Below are 22093 nucleotides of genomic sequence, written 5' to 3'. Positions count from 1 at the left end.
TAACTTGCTCTGAATATTTTTCCAGCTCACTTTTATTCTTTGTGAGGATCTAGAATTTGAAAATGTTCTCGAGATGGGCTGGGATTCAGACAGAGATTTTCATGTTTTGTTTTCTACTCTGTTAATTCTTTGTCTATTTGAGAATGGCTTTTGTGCAGTTAACCAAAATGATCTCTCACCTTCCAGGCAGCAGGAGGTAACTTAAACCCCACCATCATTTATAATTTGGCCATCTTTTTCCCATGTAGGTTGTTTTGCATTTGCAGACTGAGCTTGATATGTCCCTTTATCCCAAGTCACACAAGATGATACAATTTTCCTGCAATTCTCTACAGTAAAATTTGAGTACTCCAAATAATAAAAAAACTCCTTACCATTCATTTATGAATATATTGAATTGCACAGGTTCCAGCAAGGGTAAACTCTAATAATTTTGGCTTGCTATTATAAAAGCAGCCTTTATTCAGCTCTTCAGACTTCATCAGATAATCATCTCTCATATCCCAAGATAACTTAGATAAAGGTTATTGAAAGGTTTGTGGAAATTGAAGTGCATTAACAGTATCTCCTCTACTGACCTTCTTACCAGCTCCTTAAAAATATGTTTAGAAGCAGGTTGAAACAGGTTGTGGAGGTTTGCCTCCACAAAAGTCAGAGAAACTATCCTTTTTTATTATACGTGTTTAGTATCTCTGTGCTTTACTATAATCCTACAATTTACTTGTGCAGAGATCAGACTTCTGCATTTTAATTTCCCACATTCCTTGCAACTGTTTTTGTAAACTGATCCCACTCTTACTGCTTCCATCTTTATTAATGCTGTTGTTGACCTTAGTGCTATTCTGCATGTCACAGTTAATGATGTAATGAATCATCTTTTAATCCCTTATAAATTCTGTAGTATAGCATCCAATTCTGACAGCTGGTTACCATTTATTTTATTGTTTTGTTAAAAATTTTCTGTCCTTTTCATATGAAGATTCCTCCATCTGCTTTCTAAAACAAAAGACCTAAAGTGGCTGCAATTAATGTAAGAAATATTGCTGGAAATCTGATGTCTGAAGTAGTTAATGTTCATGATATAATGTAGAATGTTACCAAAACTGTAGTAAAATAGCATTTGTGCTTTACAAACGGTTTCATTGAAAATGCTGACTCGTGAATCATGCCTCAGAAATTATTTTATGAGGATTAATAACTGATCACTTATTTTTGGTTGGTGAACTTGCTATATTCTCTGTCCCTAATGTATCCATTAATTAATGTGAGATTTTTTTAAATGAAAACATATGAATTCAGTGCATACAGGAATTTACCTCTGAGGAACAGAAGTGTTTTGAGCTGTTTTGAAAAGAGGATGAAGTAAAGGGAGTTGAAGTAGAACATAATTAAAAGCTGTAACTGCCTATTGAGAAGAAAAATTATTTGGCTTAAAATATTATAACAGTTCTTTAAAAACAGTTTTGCTTTTGTGCTTTACAGAAGCTGCCATCTCCAGAAAAATGTCTGAATTCATCAGGTCAAGTTCTCCTGCCAAAATTTGGTGAATTAATGATTTTGTGTAAATGAAGTACAGCAGAATGCAGCTTTTTTACACAAAAACCAGAAAAAAACCCAAACCACCTGAGCAACCTGACAGTTAAATCAGGTTTGATCTTAAATGAAGATCTAGTGGGAGTGTGCAGAAGGCTACAGCTGCTGGTTGAGCAACGTGAAATAAATTAGAAGCCTGTGAGATTGACTTATCTACTGAATTCTGCTTTCATCTTATCAAGACCCAAATGTGCATTTGACTTCTAGTAACGTGTTCTCTAGTTAGAGCAATAGTGATGTCTGCAAATACATTTCTAAAATATTTCTAATTGGGATCTATAAAGTTATGGAAAGGCAGGATTTCTTAAGATGGAGGATTTGTTTTACAAATAACAGGAGCCAGTGTATACTGGTGTCTCATTGGATCAGTGCAGTGGTAACTAGAAATCCAGATGCTTTGTCATTTCTCCAGGGAATAGATAGTAGAATAGCACCATATGCATGATGACAAAGTCCTTGTAAAACACCCCTCTGGTTTCAGTCTGTAGTATTTTGAAATGAGTAGTACGAGCTGTAGCTGACTGAAGAGTTACTTCTAAAAGCCTCACAGAAAGCAGCATTTAACTATAACAGTGTTAAAACACTGAACCCTTTTCTCAGGGACTCAGAATTTTATCATGCTCGTTATTCATAAAAACTTGATTAACATAACCAGCTTGGGACAGATTCCTCAATACTCCTTGTGTTTAAGTCCATGCTTTTGCAGGGGCAGTGAAGAAGCAGACACTTGGGACAGTGATTCATGTGAAAAAGCAGTACAACATGTACAGATTGCGACTAAAACTGACCAGAATAGGGTATTTATTTCTCCTTTGTGGAAAATTCTGGGGTGCTGACATTTTGTTTCATCCCGTGCTGGAATAGATGGTTGGCACGGTGGAGCTAGAGGCAGACCAGGAGGATTTGTTTCAGGCTTTTTGCAGAAGTGGTTCTTGGCCAGCCGGGGCTGCGTGGCGCGCTGCCCGGCCGGCGGGGAGCCAGGCTGGACGGGCGCCAGCCCGGCCGGCCAGCTGGTCAGACAGCAGGGACTGCCCGCCCCTCTGGCCTCTGGGGAGGCTTTTAGCAGAATAAACATGTTCTCAAGGAATACTATTCGTTCTCTTGAATTAGCATTTTTGCTAGAATATCACTCATCAGCTTTAGTAATCCATCACAGAAGAGAGGGAAATGGGCACTCATTGCCTGCAGGGCCTGAGTTTAGAAAGCTCTTGAGACTGAGGTAAAAAGGCTTTTTTCCTGAACTGTAGGCATAGATTATTAATTCACACATAAATCTGTACATGAGATACTGAGTAAGGGGCGTAGGAACCAGACTTTTGCTGTGGGAGTTTTGATCAACCTAATGAGAGCGGAGACAATAGTGCAGATAACGTGCTGTAGCACAGCAGCTTCATGAGTGGGGAAGAGCCATGAGTGAGCTCTTTGGACCCCTTGAACTGCTGCAGTGTCAGTTCTCTGTGCTAGTTTTGACCTGTAAAGTCCTCAGGGAGTGAGAGAATCCCATACAGCTCCCTCTTGCAGCAACTGCTTTTGCCCCTTCTCAAGCAGCAATGGCTTCTGGTTTTTTTTCTTTTTATAGCTGCTCACATGGGTAGAAATTATTTTTGCTTTCTTTCTAGATGAAGTATAGATTCTATACTTCAATATAAATGCTACTCAAGGTATTACTTATTGTTATTTGGGTCCTGAGCAATGTGAGCTCTGTATGAGCCAATTTGAGGGCTTGACACAACTTAATCCAGTCAAATGCCTTGTGTTTTGCTGCCTCATCCTTCAGTAATTTCACATACTGAACTTATTTTTCTGTCACTTACCTTTAGTATACTTTAGAAGGATCTTCCATGGATTATTATCATCAGCATTATTCAAAGCAGAAAAACAAGATAATGTGTTTTTCCAGAGTATAAAGATGAGGTAGTTACTCACAATAGAGGTCTATTTAGCTTTGTCTAATGTCTCTGGTAATAGATGATTAAAGAACAGTAAAAGCAGGCACTATATATCCTTTCCCAGGTATGTTTTCTTAACTTCTAGTAATCAACTCCACAGGTATCTTCTTTGGTGGAAGTTTCATGTTGCTTAATTGCACTTAAATTCATTAAAGTATTTATGTTAAGTTTGTAATTTAGCTTGCAGACCATGGACTAGAGATAAGTGCCACAAAGTAACTTTGGATTGAGAAAGAAAATAGCTCATTCTTTTTTTTTCTTGTTGAAATTGTCATCTGGCCTTCTCTTGACTGCAGGTTTTGGTAAATATGTTGTATCACCAGGGCAGGAAACATAAGTCTCTGTTTTGACATATCCTGTGTAACAGCTGAGGGATGAGGGTTAGGGTTGAGAAACTCCTAGAGTTCTGCAGGTCAAGAGTAGCTGAAAAGCATAAGATGTAGCCTGAAGAAACTAAAATTTAACTCATAGTACTGCAAAATAGCTGATGGGTCTGTCTAGCAATGTAATTAAAAACAAAGCAAAAAGAGAAGTTGACCTGCATTCATGTTAATGTGGCAGCCTGCAAAATCATGTAGCTGTAAGTCTCCATTTTCTCACGGTATTTTTTTAATGCTCTTCTCTGAAATAGATAAAATAATTCCTGGTTTGTTGTGGCATGTCCTAAATGAACCTATGGTAATAAATGTACCTGTATGCTGAGTAGAAGTATTACTGCATGGTAGTTGAAATAAAGCTCCAGGTCTCCTTGTCTGGGAATGTGATATTAAATTTGTTTCATGTGAAATATAAAGGTGTAAATTGGGGATGGAGAAGTCCAGGAGGGCTGGTGAGTGCATGTGTGTTAAGAGCAAATAAAGCCTGTAAGGTCAAACACATTCCTGCTGGCTCTGAGTGCTGCAGCTCCATGATTATAGCATTTTGCTGTAACCAAGGGTAGCAAAAGCTGCTGCTTTTGATTTTGTTACCAGGGAAAGGAGGGGAAAGGTACAATTCAATCCAAGGCAAGATTTTTTTTTTTTAATTTTTCCAGTGGTGAATTATTGTATTTCATCTCTACAAAGTCATGCAACTGTTTTGGGACTGGGCTGACTTATATTCTTTCCAATAGAGCTATCTTATCTTGGTACATGAAGTAGATCATTGGAGGAACAGATCCTCCATCTCTTCAGACTTTCAAACCCATGGCAAGGAAATTGTTCTATAAATCAGATAAGCTATTATCTATGTCTCCACGGAAAGCCACTTATGGCCATGTTAAAAGATACATTTTGTGTCTTTGTCACTGCACTCAGGGGTGATGAGATGTAGGAGAAAAATCACGAGATTAAAAAGGACCTGGGGAGAGAATTTAAAACTAATATCCTGAGGATGAAAGGGATATAATTATGAACAACTCCTGACCTGGCTGGTTTTTAACTCTTGTTCCTCCACATCCTTCAGGAACTCTCTTCAAGGAGGAAAGGACTAGGAATGTATGAGTACAGTTTTTCCTTGAAGGCTGGAGCCCTGTCATTACCTTGGAATTGAAATATCTCCTTCCACCCACTTTCAGAATCTGAAAAAGCCCATATTTTCCCCAATATTCTTTTCTTCTGGTCTGGGCTATGGGTAATTATTCTCAATCTTAGTGGAGAAATACATAAGTGTGCACTAAAAATACCTCTTGCATAGACCTGGAAACAGGGGAAAGTCTGCTGTGTTGTCCCCAAAATCTAGCCTTTGCTCTTTGCTTTTGCAGCCTTTCTGGACTGCCTTGGCCATCCTGAGCTCTTTCAAGTATTCAATGCCTATGATCCTGTGGGCTGGACCTTTGAACAGTTTACTATTCAAAGAACATGAGAAAGCAGCAGATTTTAAAGGAGATTTTCACTGTTTAGCCTGAGCCATAGGTGGAAGGGCTGATGAAAACAGGAATTTAAGCCTGCCTGGCTAGTACTTAGATTAATGTTCTCTGTTAATCACAAGGATTTAGAAAACTTTCTATAATCCATGAAAAAGAAACTCAGATGGACAGAAGTTTTCAGAAAACTAGTAGAGAAATGCAGTCTCAGAAGAGGCCCTGGTAAAAGGAGATACTGATATTCTGGTGGTTACCCAAGCTGATATATATGGTTATGGAGAGAAAAAAATGGCAATTGATTGTGAAATGGAGCTTTTTTGGGAGGGGGAAGCAACTTATATTTTATCATTCTTGGCTTATTCTTGGGTAGTTGAATTCCACCAAGGAGGAGTACAGGAAAAAGTGTGTGTGGGGAAAGCTGTGGGTAGAAAGCAGATCCTCTTGGCTTGTGGCTGATGTTATGCCCTGTGGAGTCAACAAGAAAAATGGCTGCAGAACCCTGACTGAAAGCAGATAAGAGGAAAAATATGATAACCTAAAACAGGTCAGTGAGATAAGTCAAAATAAAGCCAGCCAAGTGCAGTCAGGGAGAACATATGTGCCAAAGAGCAAGAAAAGCTGCTTAATTGTATTCTATTAAACTTGTTCCTTTGTTGAGGGATGGAGAATAGGAGTAAAATTCACTTTAGTGTGAAGGTATCACAATGTTGTAAACTCGTGTACCAGTATGTGCCTTTTCACGTGCTGGATAATTTCACTGGCTTGGTGCTTAGGGAATAGGTCTGCTGGCCACAGAGCAGCTTCACAGGCTAATGCTGAGCCTGAGCTCTCAGATACTCCAATTTATTATGCAAGGTAAGGAAATTCCAGATCCAAAGGCTGGAAGTCGTGCTTGCAGGAATAGCCACAAATGTGCTGTGCTCAAAAGCAATGAGTAAAGCACCAGCAGCACAATTTGTAGCACCATTTGTGTTTGGGTAATATTTTCAGGTAGGTTTTTTGTTTTAATAAACAAGGGGTCAGGAAACTTGATGGTTTAAAATCCAAGTTCAGCTTCTTTCCTAGTTGTTTGGTTCCAGGAGGTGTTGATTTCATCATGTATTGTGAAAGAGGAGTAAATTGTCAGTGCAGCAAAGCTACATGTGAGCAGATAAGCAATCAGACAAATTGTGACAGCTGGGGATAAATTGGCTTCATTTATGGAAATGAATGAAATTTCTGCCTTGCTCACTGGAGATCTAGTTTTCTGCATTTGCTGAGTGATGCTGGTCTCTAAAGATACCTTTGATCATGCAGTTAATATACATCTTAAGTTTTGCAGCATGCAGTGAATTAAAGGAACCCTTCCCTTTGGTTATCATGTGTGTATGGGAAGTGGGCCATAGTCTCAGCCAAATAGCAGTCAGCCTAATTTTCCTGGCTCCCTAAATTTAGCTTGAAGAGCTGTCAGTGGAGAAAAAACCAATTAGACTCCATGGCAGAGAAAACACTAATTTCCTTTGGCTGACAACTCCTACAAGGGGCTTTTTGGCCAAGCAAAAGAACAGCTGTGAAAAAGCAGAAGCCTTTTTGCTGATATGAAAGCACCAGCCCAGCCCTCAGCTCTCCCTGCTGAACAATCTGCTGGGAGTGTAGGTGGATGCTGGACACAGCTGGCACAGCAGGGAGAACCACCAGGGAGCCCAGTGGCAGGAGCCCTGTGTGGAGAGATGGCAAATAACAAAGCAAATGCAATTATTGCCCTTTTGTGCCTTGACTCCACCTAAACAAGCACAGCACAAAGGTTCCACTGTCCAGATTAAAATTCCTGAACTTCTAGGGTTTAATTAATGGTGGCTTCTATGCAAGTAAACTCATTGTCTGTTCTGCCTGTGCGTGACAAATGTTGTTTGAAGAGCTATAGTACAAAGATATATTGTAGGCCTGGAAAGGACATTCATTTCTCTTTTGCTTCTTCTCATTGGTACAATGCTAAAAAAGTGCATTTTGTCTGCAACTGGTCCTCTACCTGCACCTGTCTTGTTCTTGTTAATTGCTTGTATGACTCCACTCACAATGTGGAAAAAGCCATGGAGAGAGGAGGGTTTTGTTCCTGCACTGTTGAAGATAAGGGTGTTGCAGGAACCTATGGAGTGAGGTACCTGATTAATCTCAGATCTCCAGAATAAAGTGGACAGTAGAGGGAATTTGCCTAAATTCTGTTAAATGTAAAATTATTTTGTGGCATTGAAATTTTGTAGTGCTGAGTATTATGATTTTGATCCTGACATGTGCTTTTTGACCCATTTTATAATGAGAGAGATGTGGAGAGGATCCTTGGAAGACAGGATTGAAGTTGGTTGCATAATGGACGTGCCAGGAATATTTTTTCTTGCTTAGTGGGTGTGTGTTTTTGGATACTTTTATGCAATATAAGAGACTTTGTACCATAAAAAATATCATTCTCAGTTCTGACACACATTTTAAAAGCTATGGCCTTATAAGCTCTGCTGGTGCTTAATGCAAGTAACACACTGCTGTAAGATGTGACCTACAATTTAGAGCTCTGCTCCAAACCCAAGTTGCTCAGCAGAATATGCTTAGTTGGGCATCCCTTTTTCAATATCTATAAAGTGCTACTTTTATACTTGTTTTCAGCAGAGCAAGAAGGATCAGATTTTAAATGTATGCAGGTGGACACAGGTGTCTTAGCAACTTTGAAAATCTGATTTTTTTTTTTTTTTAAATTTTTCCTGGGTAATTTCTTGTTTGTTTTAACTTAATGAAGTTGACCTGGTTACCTGTGCTATGTGAGTAGGTTTGAGCTCTGCTGCATGAGTGGGTTGGTGTTGCCTGGGCATTGAAGGTTGCAATAAGATTTTCCTGGACAAATTCACTTTTACGTAATGCTGGGCAAGCTTTTTTGATGTTACCAAAACTATCTGGTTCAAAATTCTTGGCAGGTTTCTCTCAATTTTATTTGTCTGGAAGAAATGCTTGCAATCATTAGAAATTATCTAAATAATTTTATTAATATCAAAATTATCAAAGGGGGTGGGAGGGGCTTTTCAGAAAAAGAAACATTTAATAAAGGGAGGGGGGGACTGTCTCTGAACAAGTCCTAAGATTCTTTTGCTGTGCTGAGCTTGTCTTGGCTGAATGTCTTTGTGGCTAGATTTCTTTCTATTGTTCTTTTTTTTTTTTTTTTACACAAATAAGTTAAATAATGATAAAATTATTTGGATAAAATAGTTTTGGGATGCTAGATTCAACATCTGCATTGAACAGCACTGATTCCAAATACTTCTGATATTTCTAATAGTCTCAAAATAGTCTCTAATTTGTAACATGGGGTAATTTCTTTTAAATGGATATTTGTTTTTCTTCTCTGGAATTGGTGTTTTTAAAGGAGTTTCTACAGGTCTTTCAGTAAAGCTGAGCTGCTTTTATTCCCAAATGTTTTTAGACTTGACAGGATATAGTTTTGTACTCCTAGCTACAAAGGACCATAGCAAAGTTCCCATTTCAGTTTATAAACAGCAATATACCATCACTGTCCTTCCTTGGACTGGGCCCTGAATGAAGTACTTTTTCTGTAGAGTTTTAATTTAAATTGTATCTCCATTAGAAAACAGCTCCCCCTGAAAATTTGATTTTGGTATTGCAATAGTGAAAAAATAATTTAGCTCTTTGCAAGCAACACTGTGTTTTATTTACTTAATGTAGATTTTTTAATGCATGTGGAGAGATCCCAAAGCACAGGAATGATAAGTTTAGGCAAATGGATATTAAGCTACTTGGATTGCAACAGAGCAAGAAGACAGGGATTGTTTTTTCTTTTTTTTTTTTTTTTTCCAGATCGTTGGAGACTCTGATTCAAACAAGTCCTTAGAAACAGAAAAGATGGACCCATAGCAGGTATGAGCCTTCAGACACAATCTCATTCTTCCTCAAGTGCAAGAGCTTTACTTCACAAAACACCTCAGAAATGAGGCTGAGAGCCTTTGAGGAGTTGGTTCCAAACTGCTTTTGGGACCCTGTCTCCCCTCCTTCAGCCTATGCAGGTCAGGATGGCTTTATTGCAGTCTATTTCTAGTTCTAAAGAAGAGTAGCTGAATTTTCATTAGGTTCTGGACAGCAAAGTTTGCCGACTCCAATTTCTTTAAGTGCATCTGATACAATGCTTTAAAATCAAGAAGGAAAAGCAACTTTCATTAAAAGCAGCAGCTGTGGGATTTCCCTATGGTATTGATGTATTATGGGTTTATTATGCTTTTGAAGCAAATGGCAGGGTGCTGGGGAATGCTGAAAACTGCACACACAAGGAATTTGTAACATTTTCCAGGCTGGCTTTAGTATTTTTAGTTGTAAGGAAGGTAACACAGCCTAGATCTAAAAATTATCTGAATTGTTATATGATTTTACAGGAATGAATGGTTTTGGTTTGGTTTTTTTTTCAGATAAGTTTGACAACCCCGTGCTTAGAAGTGTGTCGGTTTCTGGTTGTCATTTCTTATTATCCTGCCCAGAGTTTTGTACTTGGGCAGCAGAAACTGTGCTGTGTGAGTAAAATCAGGCTGGAAAGAGCAGGAACAAAAGTGGGAATAAAAACTTTGAGCCATGACCAGCAAATATATCAAAAGGATAAGCCTTCTGAGCAGAACATTCAGAAGTAGGACAGGTGCACATAAATGATGTAGGAGTAGAAGAAACAATCCACCAAGTACAGCTATCTCTGCCTGAATGGCAATAGAAAGTCAGTCCTATAGAAATGACCTGTACAGTCGGGGTAGTTTAGCCAGAAGCAATACCTGTCTAATACCAGTTTAGTCCACTTATGTTTTGTGCCCATCTCTCTGACTGTTTAAAGTGCTTTTAGGTTAAATTTTGACCTGCTTTTCTTATCAGTGTCCCTAAACTACTGAAATGTTTAACTTTACTTGAATAATAATTTAATTGACTAGGAAGGTAATTACTCTAAATGGCAGCTCAGTTGTCATACTGCTCTAAGAGAGATTATTTCACCCTTAAACATATTGAGTATTACTAAGATTAGTTCTGCTGATGTCACAAGGTCCATCTGTGATGTGAGTTCATCACATGAATGAAGGTGGAAGGCTGAGCCCTTTGATCCAGTTAGGCAATACCTTGGAATGATCTGGAGACTAATGGAAATTAAAGTCTCAAAGGTCTATGTCTCAAAATCCAGTATGAAAGACATTGCTTCCACATGGAAAGGTCAGAGCTAAGGGCTTGTACTCCAGCTTTCCCTGTGAGGGTTGAGTCATAAAGAAGCATATTCAAAGGCTGGACCACCTAAATGCAGCTTCAGTCCTGCCAGTAGTGCTTGGCAAAGTGAAGCATGTATGCAGAGCATGTGAGCATATTTGCTTTGATGGATATGTGCAGTCAATAGAGAGGAATGACTTTCAGTTTGCTTTCAAATGTTTAATTTTCAGAAGAACTCATAGTTTTCCAGTGCTTTAAGTTCCCTTTTCATTGCCATTCTTATAATTTACTAGTTTTATTTAAACCAGCCTTAATTTTCATGTGACTTTAAGTGTTAAGTATTGTTTGAAATAGAAGACACAAGAATTTTAGGTCGCCTATAGTATTGCATTTATCATAGAACTACACTTGTAGATTTAAATGAGCCCAAATTAGTTTTCTATTTCTGTCACATACATCTGCAATTTGTAGATGAGAGAAAATTAAGCACAGACTAGAGATTGTATCTATCTATAGTTAACAAGAGCTTTACTTACCCATAAAAGCTGTAGCTCTCCAGAATGGGGACAATAAAGAACAGCTGATCTGTACTGTGAGTCTGTGTCCTTTACAGCTACCACGCCGTGAGTAAGGGGCAATATTTTACAGCTTTCAAGCTGATGAGCAGCCCACAGCATGCTCACTCTTTCCTCCTCCTGCCTTTTTCTGTGACCCTGCTCTTCAAATGCATCTAATACTCCATAATTACTTAATCCTCCACCACTACTTTTGTTTCCAGTTCTTAGATGTCATTAACAGAAATGGAAACATAGTAATTATCACATTGGGAGAGATCTTTTCAGATCTCTGAAACAGTTTTTAGTGAATTTCCTTTTGCTGTCATTCAGAAGAGTGATTATTGATTCTAATAAAAGAGATTAGATTACTATTGGCATCTACTTACAGCCAGATTTAAGAGTGTTCTCTAGCCAAATTTTACCCATACCTGGACCTCATCTGGGAGGTGCTAAGCGTTTGAGAAATGGTCCAAGCCCTTTACACCCATCTTTCAAGTCTGTGGCTAAAATATAAAAGAGGATTTTTTTTTTTCTTTCTGTAAAGGAATTTTTAGAGTCAGAAGGTACCATCTCTGGCTTACTGTTTTTGATCAAGTAGAATGCTTTCTGAAATATTCTCAGTTATTATTTTGTAATGGTTATTTAAAAAAGCATGGCTTTTAAAAAAAATTGGTTATCAAAAATTGCTGGTTTTGAAGCAATAGTTTGAATGTAATGGTTTGAAAAATAATATAGGTGTTTTTTTTCTTTCTGTTGCCTTTGCAAGCCCACTTTATGGGAGAGTTGAATCTCTAATAAATAAGAGCCAGTTATAGGACAGCTTACGAAGCATGTGCTGTGTTCTATTTGGGATGCATTACAACCCCCTAGTGTTGCTGCAGCCTGAGCTAGAGGAAATGCTGTCTGCCAGTTAATACTATTTAAAGATTGTTCCAGTAAGCAGATTGAACTTCCCAGTGTGGTGCTGCTTGGTGGGGGCTGTGTGGTGCAGTCTGTGGTTGTAACACTGGCTCCAAGTCTGTTGTGTCCTGAAACTGCACCATGGAATTATAATCACTGTGGTGATTATAGCGCTGGAGGGAGTTTAATTTGCTGACTCTTAAAAAGCAATCTGATAATGAGTTTGGTGCCTGAGGATCCTGTAAAGGAGGTGGAGATGTTTTACTGACACTCTTGCTCAATAATTAAAAAGCTGGTCCCTTTGGCTGGGCTTATAGAGAGGGAGGATGAGCTGAATTCTTTCTGGCATAATTGTTTTTTTCCAATTGAAATACATGTCGTGCAAAGTTGCGTATGAATTGGAAAATAAAAGTCCTAAGATAAAGATTGCTACCTTGCATCCTGTAATGGGAAAAATTCTTGTGTGTACTGCATTATGTTTGCATTGTCACATCCAGAAAAAAATGCTTTTTACAGATGATGGAGAATTAGAGCAGGTATGTTTCACTGCTTAAAAGGGACCAAGATCAGTCATGGATTAAGCTGCAGGTCACAAAATGATGAGACCCTCCTGCTGGCTCAGAGATTGGCAAGGTGAGGTGGTTGTTGGCTTTTGGGTATCAAAGGTACCACTGTTTATTGAGGTCAGAGTGCAGGCTGAGGCTTGGGGAGGATTGCCACATGCTGCCAGCATGGCCAGAGGCTGGGATATTTCTGAAATGCAAGCAAGGGGGGTAAGTGTTAGCATTTTATTGGCAGAGCTGGTAAAGTGTGAAGTCCCAAAAGAGACAAGAACCAGAGAGGATGAGTAGGTGGTAGTACTGCAGCATTAGGCATGCCAGACACATTCATCCTCCACAGAGGCCAGTTCCAGTGTGTTCTGAAGTCAATGGGATTTTTTTCGAAGAAGCTGGATCAGGCTCATGGATATGTAGAAAATGATAATCATGAAAAAAATGTAACAGTTGTCCTTGGTAAAAGACTGAAGACAACAAAGGAAACAAAATGAGGTATATAGTAAATGGGTGAAGACAAGTAAGAAATCACGTCAGATAAACACATCTTCAGTGTCGTTCATCATCTTGCTGCAGTGAATACTAATGGGGGAACAGAGGTTCATAACACTGCACAAAGCACTGACAAGCAGCCAGGTATGGAAATCCTGTGCCAAATGAGCTGTGATTTTATATGCAAACTAATCAGTTTCAAAGATTGACAAAATAAGATGGTTTGGGAATGCAAATTTATAGAAGAGCACTGTCAAGCCAAAATGCTCTTTCTGTTTGTACATAATCCTGGAAATCTGTTGTAAGAGACACTGCACAAGGTTCTTACCAGCTTCAGGTGCTGATTGAGCTGGGTGCTGTACAAATGCTCAGGGAGCAAATTTTGCACTGGGAAAGTTTACACCAAACTGAAAAATCAGTAACCTGGTAGAGAGTCAGTTGCAGAGGCAGTGAGAGGAACCAGCAGTGTCCTGCTCCTCAGGTAGGAACAAGCTCAGCTGTGGTGAAGCATTAACTGGTCAGCACTGCTGAGAGGACAATGTGCTTGGGTCTCAGGCAGGCGCTGTGCCTCTACAGCTCCTGAGGTAAAGCCTCCACTTGGGGGACCTGAGCTGTATTTGTGCCTCCTCTTGGAGGCACATCCCAGGACTGATAGACAGGCAGAAACTATTTTCTCTGTGGATACCAATGAAAAAGCTTCCTTTCAGCAAAAGAAATTATCTAGAATAAATGGATGAGTCCTTCTTCCTTTCTTAGTTGATGGATTGCTTTAAGTTAAGTTATCTAATATTCTGCAGTGTGATGTATCTCTCATCTGCAGCTTAATTTGCTGCTTTAATTTTTTACAAGGTGGAAATGTGATTCATTTGATTGTGGCTTCAAGTAAACTGTCCTCTTCCCAAGAGGAAAAAAAAAAGTGGACAGTGTGTATCTGTGTTGATCTGAGCAGTAAACTACCAGAAAGACTTATTGGAAAGGAATTTCTGCGCTGGGGAATATAATCTGATTTATATAACACTGTTTATCTTCTCTGCCTTTGAATACTAGTGAAAGGGTATTTTGGTCTGGTTCACAGGTCTGGTAGATGCAGTTATTTTGGGAAACATCAAAAGATTTTTAGAAAAGGAACTATCATTTTACTTGCTCAGCATGAAACTTCAGTAGCTGTGATGAAAATAAACCTAACAGAACAGAAGGGAGAGTGGGGGAGTTAGAGCATAGGGTGAGCATATCTGAGAGGAGAAGCAAGCTGAAGCCTGTGGTCGTGCTTCAGTACACTGCTTTGGGGAAAGAACTGGGAATAGTACAGTAGCACATGAAGATGCACAGCAAGTGCCATCCTTTTTGTGGGGATGCATCACCACACAGGGAGCAGTGCCCAACGTCACAGCGCTCCAAAAGATGTGGCTGCACCTCCCTGCATGCTGCTCCAGCTGTGTGCAGGACATCAGAGATTTATTGCTCTCTGCAATTCAGATTAATCTTTGATGGGGAATCCATGTTAGCAAATGCCATTATTGAGTTTAGAGGTACATGTCTGATTTATTATGAAAATTGTTATATATTCTTATAGGTAACAACATGTAATTACAGCTACCAGAGTTCTGTCCAAGGTTTCCTGAAAAGAAGCACACCCCTCTATTGTGCAATGGATTTACTCTGCATGTTCTTGTGCATGTTGGATTTGATCTGGGCAGGCTGTTTCTCTGCTCAGATCAAATCTGAGCAGAGACCATGTAGCACTCTGGTCCCTATGTACTCACTAGAGACAGAATTTATGCATATCCAGGGACCATTTTGGAGTTCTGGCAGTTTGGTCAGGGTATTTAAAATGGGATATACCTAATGGTCATATTCCCAAATTGAACATTTCTTGATGGTAAAAAAAGACTTGTTCAATAAGTGTATGAATTGCTACTGTCACTCTTCTTTCACTTTCAGACTAGCTTAGCTAGGTATTCCTAATTAATTAAAAGCAGCAACGTTATAGTGACACTCACTTCAGGTGTCCTTTTCTGTTTATCCATAAAGTGTCTAGATCCTGCAAATCTATTTATTTTTCAATAGTTCTGTCTCTGCTCTCCCCTACTGCAATTTTTATGCACCACTTCTTGTTTTCTCTGTTGTGTGGTGCTGGTGCACTAAAAATATACATACTCCCACAGATTTTTATGCTTTTTAGTACAGAATAAAAATACTAAATGGAAAATATCAGATGCCTGTCAACCCAAGTAACTTCAGCTGAGGAAAAAAACACCACCATATCCTGCCTTTCCCTTGACTCACATTTCAAAGAAGCTTATCTGGAGATCCCTGTAATGGTCAGAGACTTGATGGAATTGAAGTCTGTGATTTTAGGAACTAGAAAGAAACTACCCTTTCTAAGAAAAGGGGGAAGGTAGAAAATATGTCATTTCAGTCCTCATTCCCAAGAGATGCTTCTGGAAAGCAAAGAAATTACTAACAGGAATAGATGTGATAGTTTGTGATCCTGGCAGAATTTAACTTTAGTCTGGAAGCTTCTATGTGAATATTCAAGTTGTTGGTAAGGCTGCAATGCTCTGATTTCTGCTCTGAGTCACTTTTATGAGTGCCACATGCTAATGTTTCTCAGAGTTTTCAAAACACTGTTCTTAATCTTGTTTGGTGCTGGAGCAGTGTCATGGGAGAAGGTCAGGTTAGCTCCAAGGCATGAGCACCATGAGTCTCAGGAGGATGGGCAGACCACTCCATGCTGAGGAGTGAGAGTTCTGTGTGCAGTGGGTTTGCATTGACTGTCCTTCACTTCTGCAGCATTTTAAGGAGTGCTCTTGGGATGAATGGTTTCTGTGAGCTCAGCCCAGGAGGTCATTCACCCTCCTGAGCTTCACTTCCACTTTGCCAGTCTTGCACTTCCCTCCTAGTGGATCACACCCACCTCTGCTGTGATGCAGGTGCTGCTGTGTGTGTTTGGGGCAGTCTGGGGGGTTTGTGCAGGTGCTGCTGTGTGTTTGGGGCAGTCTGGGGTTTGTGCAGGTGCTGCTGTGTGTGTTTGGGGCAGTCTGGGGTTTGTGCAGGTGCTGCTGTGTGTTTGGGGCAGTCTGGGGTTTGTGCAGATGATGCTGCTGTGTGTTTGTGGCAGTCTGGGGGGTTTGTGCAGATGATGCTGCTGTGTGTTTGTGGCAGTCTGGGGGGTTTGTGCAGGTGATGCTGCTGTGTGTTTGGGGCAGTCTGGGGGTTTGTGCAGGTGCTGCTGTGTGTGTTTGGGACAGTCTGGGGGGTTGTGCAGATGCTGCTGCTGTGTGTTTGGGGCAGTCTGGGGGGTTGTGCAGATGCTGCTGTGTTTGGGGCAGTCTGGGGGGTTTGTGCAGGTGCTGCTGTGTGTTTGGGGCAGTCTGGGGTTTGTGCAGGTGCTGCTGCCCACAGAAGCCCTCAGGCTGCTTGGGAGGCCGTGGCACAGACTTGCACAGGTGCGCCTGTGTCTGAACGGCTGTGTGTGAGGATTTATTTTTTTGCAGGTTTTTGTTAAAGGGGTTAAAGCAGAGCTAATAGTTCCCTTTCTCCTTGGGGCACTGAGGCCTTAGTAATTAGGTAATGAGTCCCTGTGGTGAATTAGAGATCTGTGAATTGCAGGAAGGCAGTTAAGCCTAAGCAATCTTGGTGCATGTTCCTGTGGGGCAGGAGCTGGGGATCTGTGTGACCAAAGGACAATATAATTACAGACTGCTGCCACTCTCTTTTACCTGGGAAGCCTTTATTATCACGAGTACAGGCCAGTTCTCCATTCCTTGGTTCTCTCCCTGTAATGTTTAGCATAAGAAAAATCCCAGCCTGTCAGAGGTTAACTCTCTTGTAAAAAAAGAAAGGGGGGAAAAAAAGAGAGAGAACTTTTCTGTGGGTTCCCTAGTTTTGTTGAGGCTCAGAGATGTCGTGCCCTTTCCTGTAACTTACTTTCAAATCCTTTTTTTTTTCCTCAGGACCTTGGTAAGAAACTTTCTGAAAGATAATTAATGAACTTTTTAAGAGACCAAGCAATGGTTAAGGGAGTATCAATGATGATCTGGAGGGCAAATGAGCAAATCCCTTTTTTAAGAGAACTGTTCTGCCACTATGCATTTGGAAAATATTTTAGATATTGTGTAGAGCAGGCAGATTTTAAATTAGCTATAGATTTTTCATTCTTCCTGTCTGGTTCAGTAAAAAGATAATTTGCTTCATAACATGTGTCACAATAGAGGCTGGCTACACAACAGAAGCTTGGTTTCAGAAAAATTTTTTGATGTTTTGACATTTCATTTTCTTCCACATTAGAAGATTCAGGTTCATTTTTATGCTTCTACAACCAGAGCTGTGCTGGGGTCTCATCTCTGGAATTGAGACCTTGGTATTTCAATTAGAAGGCTGCAGAGATACCCAGCTAGGCTCATAAAGCTGGTTTGGGAATGGGCTGCAATGCACACACCTCTGTTCTGCCTACTGTCTGCTGAGTGTAAGTTTAGGATGGAATTCATTCAGGTACATGCAGGATTTTAGTATTAGGGCCAGAGCAATAAGAATGTCTCACTGGCATAGATAGACCTAGCCCCAACTAGCCTCTCTTAATGAAATGTTTATTGATATGTCTCCAAAATACTTAGGCTTTCACTGAACTTTTGTGAGCCAAAAACTTTCTGATAAATGCTAATTATTTCCATCCATGTGTGACAATGTGTAGAGCACAAAAGGAAAGCTAGATCCTGCTTTCTGCAATTAATACATTTATTGCTCAGGGATAAGGCTTAGGAGCAGGTATTAGATTGTTATTTGTGCTTTATCTCTGTCAGGCTCGGAAAACTCATGTATTTGACTGCAAAATTCAAACAACATTAGAGAAATATTCACTATCTTCTGTGCCACTTTTTAATTACCTATTGTTATATAAATCCTGCTGTTCTTTTTCAGTTTATAACGGAGATCAGAGGAATTTCATTGCTGAGATTAATTTTTGGTGTCAGTTCTTTCTAAGGCCCTCTGAGTATTTGAGGGTTTGCTTCCAATAGTTTTTGTTAATAGCTAGAGGTTTTTTTAGGCTGGTTCTCCTTTGGTTGCACATGCTGAGGCTCAGGAGACAGATTCAAAGCCCAGTGAATGAATTCTGACTTGAGCTGCTCTATTTCCAGTGTTTCCAGCTCTCTGTCTCCTGAGGCAGTGAAAATTGTAATAGCAAGAGAAAGAAGCAGGTAGGTCCTACAGCTCAGCTGTATTAAAAATGACCAGAGTCCTCACTTAAGGATATTGGAAGATCATTCCAGCTCACCTTTGGAGGGACTCTAGAAGATACAGAGAAGTCAACCAAACCCATGCTTGTTCTTTGTGAGAGATTCCTGGAATGAAACTCCATCATCTGAGTGGAGAATTCCCTGTTCTGAAGAGCAGCAAAGCAATCCAGCACCCTCTTTGTTCAGAGAAAAGGGCTTGTGCATTTTGCTCATGGTATTATAAAATTGTTTGGAATGTAAAAAAATTTGCTTTTTTTTTTTTTTTTTCCCAAAGAAAACCAGAAATGATTGAAACTACCTGAACTTCTGACTTTGTAGGGCATAGAAGAGCCTGTAAAATCCACAAAAAAGACTTGTTGCTGATACACATGAACTTAGAAAGAGAAATGACAAGGGAAGGATATGTGCAATTATTTATGCTGCTTAGAACTGAGTGTGTTCTTCTGAAATTGTTGTGGATTTTCTTAATCTCATCCACTTTGGTGATGACAATATATAATTAGGCATAAAAAGTTATGAAATTAGGATTGTTCTTTTGAGTGGAGTTGCATATATGATTTTTTACAATCCTAGTGTGATAGAGTGTGTAAATATCCTTATATATGATTTTGTTTATTGAATATTTAGGAAAAAAATCATAAAATATCTTTACTCACTAGGAGATCACACATGGTACATTAAAGGTACGAAGTATTTTGTTATATATAAGAGCTGCAAGATACAGTGATATACAAGTAGCAGAGAGGCATCTTTGTGCTCAACCTGCTACTGAATTTTAAAAAAGGGTATTTGTTCACTAAGGAAAATGTATCATAGTAAGTCCAGAAGCTAATGAATGTCTGGGAGGCAAACATCATGGAAATCTGGACTTGTAGAAATTGTGAAATTGCAACCCTGTCCAGCATAGTTTCTGATTGAAGATCTAGATTACAATGAAATATTAGTGGTTAAAATATAGGCCCTTGTTTTATTGAAACAGTGTAGACTGTTTATTTTATTTTTAGTTTGTGACAGTTTTCCTTTCTCTTTCTTTTTTTAAATTCAGCTGTGACCTTAAACTGACTTCCTGTATCAACCATCTGCATCCTCCTGCAGTTTGTTCTTTTTTCCTAGGCATTTAGTCCCTGTTCTACATCCTGAATGTCTGCAGCAGCCCTCCTAAAGGATGCAAGTGTTGACCAACTTGCTCTACAATGGATTTTATTTCCAGAAAACAAGTTTTTATGAATACTTTTGTAATGGAACAGCAACAACTAAAGAAATACAATCTCTGAGTACTTCTGTAGGATTGTAGGAAGAGAGGCTGATTAGAAAGGGAGAAAATGCAGTAAAATATAATCACCAGGACCAGTTCTGTGTTTAGCTGAGCTAAACTCTTTGCATAGCTTTGGAGTCTGTGGGAAGGGCCTGGGGTGGAGTTGGGGCAGTTCAAACTCCTGTGCAGCCTAGAGAAGCCTCAAGGCTGTTCCAGTACTTTTCCTCAGCCCAAAGGGACCTGCATGTGTGCATCTTTTCTCCAAACAATCCCCCCGTTCTAGAGGGTCTTTGTAGCTTTTTGGCCTTTCAGCTGAATGTTAGCTTCGTTCTGTGAGCCCCCTGTGCCTTCCAAAGGGTTATTTCTGGGATAAGAATCTGGCCTGTATTATCCTACTCCCACACATATCACATTCTAGTCCCTGGTAGTTACTGTGCTTTTTCAGGGAAAATGCAATGTCTGACCCCATTTCCTCAGTGACCTACAAAGCTCTTGAATATTGCACAGTCTAGGTAATCCCATTGATTTTACTAAAGTTGACTATACAGCATAAAGTTAAATACTTGCTTCAGTCTATATTTTCTTTAACAGCTGGGCCAACAAAGTAGGCACTGTGGTAAAATAAGGAGGTACTTACAGAATTCTTAGATGAACACATGAACATAATACTTGTTTGGCAGTTAGAAATAATACAGGTTTTTTTTTAGCTGAGGGCATGAAGGTGGCTTAAAATGACTTACCAAAAGGATAGAAAGACCTGAAGCAGCATCCATAACCTGCCTGTATCCATTGTTACTCAGGAGTGGCTAGAATATTTACCCAATTCATGTAATGTCTCTTTGCATGAGTTAGCTTGTATGGTACAGTGTCAGTTCCAGCAAAGCAAGAGTTTCTGTAGGAAGAAATTCCTCAATCAACTCTGAGTATTTAGTAAAAAATATTTATATTTAGTCATTTTGTGGTCATACTGTACAATGTATTTAATATAATGGAGTTTATTGCCTCTGCATATTGGGAGTGTAGAGGGGCTCATCTTCCTGTTGGGAGAGGGAAACATTGGGATGCCACAAAAACACTGCTGTCCTCTGTTGCAGTGAGAGGAGCAGGGATGAAATTGCTTGAGCTGGTCATCCTTTCAGGCAGGAGCTGCTGACAGTGGGCAGAGGCTTAGTGCAGGAAGCAACATAGAAATATAAAAAGAAGAAACTTAGAAAATAAAAGCCTGGAGAAGTGCAGTGCATGGTACTGTTGGAAAAGAATGAGGAGGTGACTCTCATGACTGAGGATATGACAAGGGCAGAGAGAATGAAATAAGCCTGCTCTTACTTCACAAGTCTGCAGTAAGGGATTGATAGGGACACATCTCTATTGTGAAACTTGGATCTGTCATAATTTTGCAAATAGCTTTGAAAATGGTATTTTCTGTCAGGTGAATGGAGCACAGACATGAATGCCAAAGCTATGCAGGCTCGTATTGTGAAAATGAGCCAACGGGCTTAATCCAGATTTTGTGGTTTGAAACTGTGAAGATGATTAAAGTTAAAAAAAAAAAAATCAAGTAAGTTTCAGGAATGTCCTGAGCTACTCTTTGTTCTATGGTATATGACAGCAGTGGAGAAGCTCTTATTAAGACTTCAAGTAAAAGGGAAGGATTTTCAAAATCCTTTAGGTACTGCTTTTTAAACTTTTGAACAGCACCTCAGTGTCAGGACACGGGAAGTGCTGAATGTGATCTGCAGCAGCAAGTTAGGCACTTTTTTGCAGCAGAGGTTTTGCTACTTTAGGAAGTGGGCTGCAAGTGAAGCTGAAAAGAAAAGAACAATATAATAGAACTATATAAAGTGTTCGTGAATTTTTCCATCTGACCATTGAAAACAAAGAAAAGGCTGGCTTCTTATGGTGAGTGAAATATTACAATTAAAAAAGAACAACAGAACAACAACAGACCCACAAAAACAAAACTACTTTTGTCTAGCTGGGTTTTTATTAGGTCTTGCAAATAGGAGTCTGACAGTCAAAAGAAATCCTTCACAGTCAGCATTCAGTTTATGCTCTGCCTTTTGTAAATCTGTAGGATTATATAGCAAACAAAGATCACAAGAATAAGAATACGGCCTGAGAGTAGGTCACTTGCATGATGCCACTAAAGCAAGACATTTTGCATGGAAAGCTGATGAGTCACTTAAATGATTAAAAATGTTCCTATTGGTGCCCTTCAATTACACTAGTAATCAATTCAGCTGCCATAATGTAGTGTCTGATATGATGTGAAGTTGATGTGCTACAACTGCTGCATTATGTATAATGCAGCTGAATGGTACCAGGGAGTATATTAACGAAAATTAGCTCTTACATGATATGTTCTGATGCACTTATGGTGAGATGGAAAAAAGTGAATTTACTGAGCATTTTCATAAGTTAATATATATCTGAGAGAAGAAACTCGCATAATGTAGAGCATGATATCTCTTGGGTAGCTTATTGTAATGAACCTCACTGCAAACA

The sequence above is a fragment of the Fringilla coelebs genome (genome assembly GCF_963513975.1).
Source record: "Fringilla coelebs genome assembly, chromosome: 8".
NCBI classification, from domain to species: domain Eukaryota; kingdom Metazoa; phylum Chordata; class Aves; order Passeriformes; family Fringillidae; genus Fringilla; species Fringilla coelebs.
Note: the sequence above shows the minus strand (reverse complement) of the source record.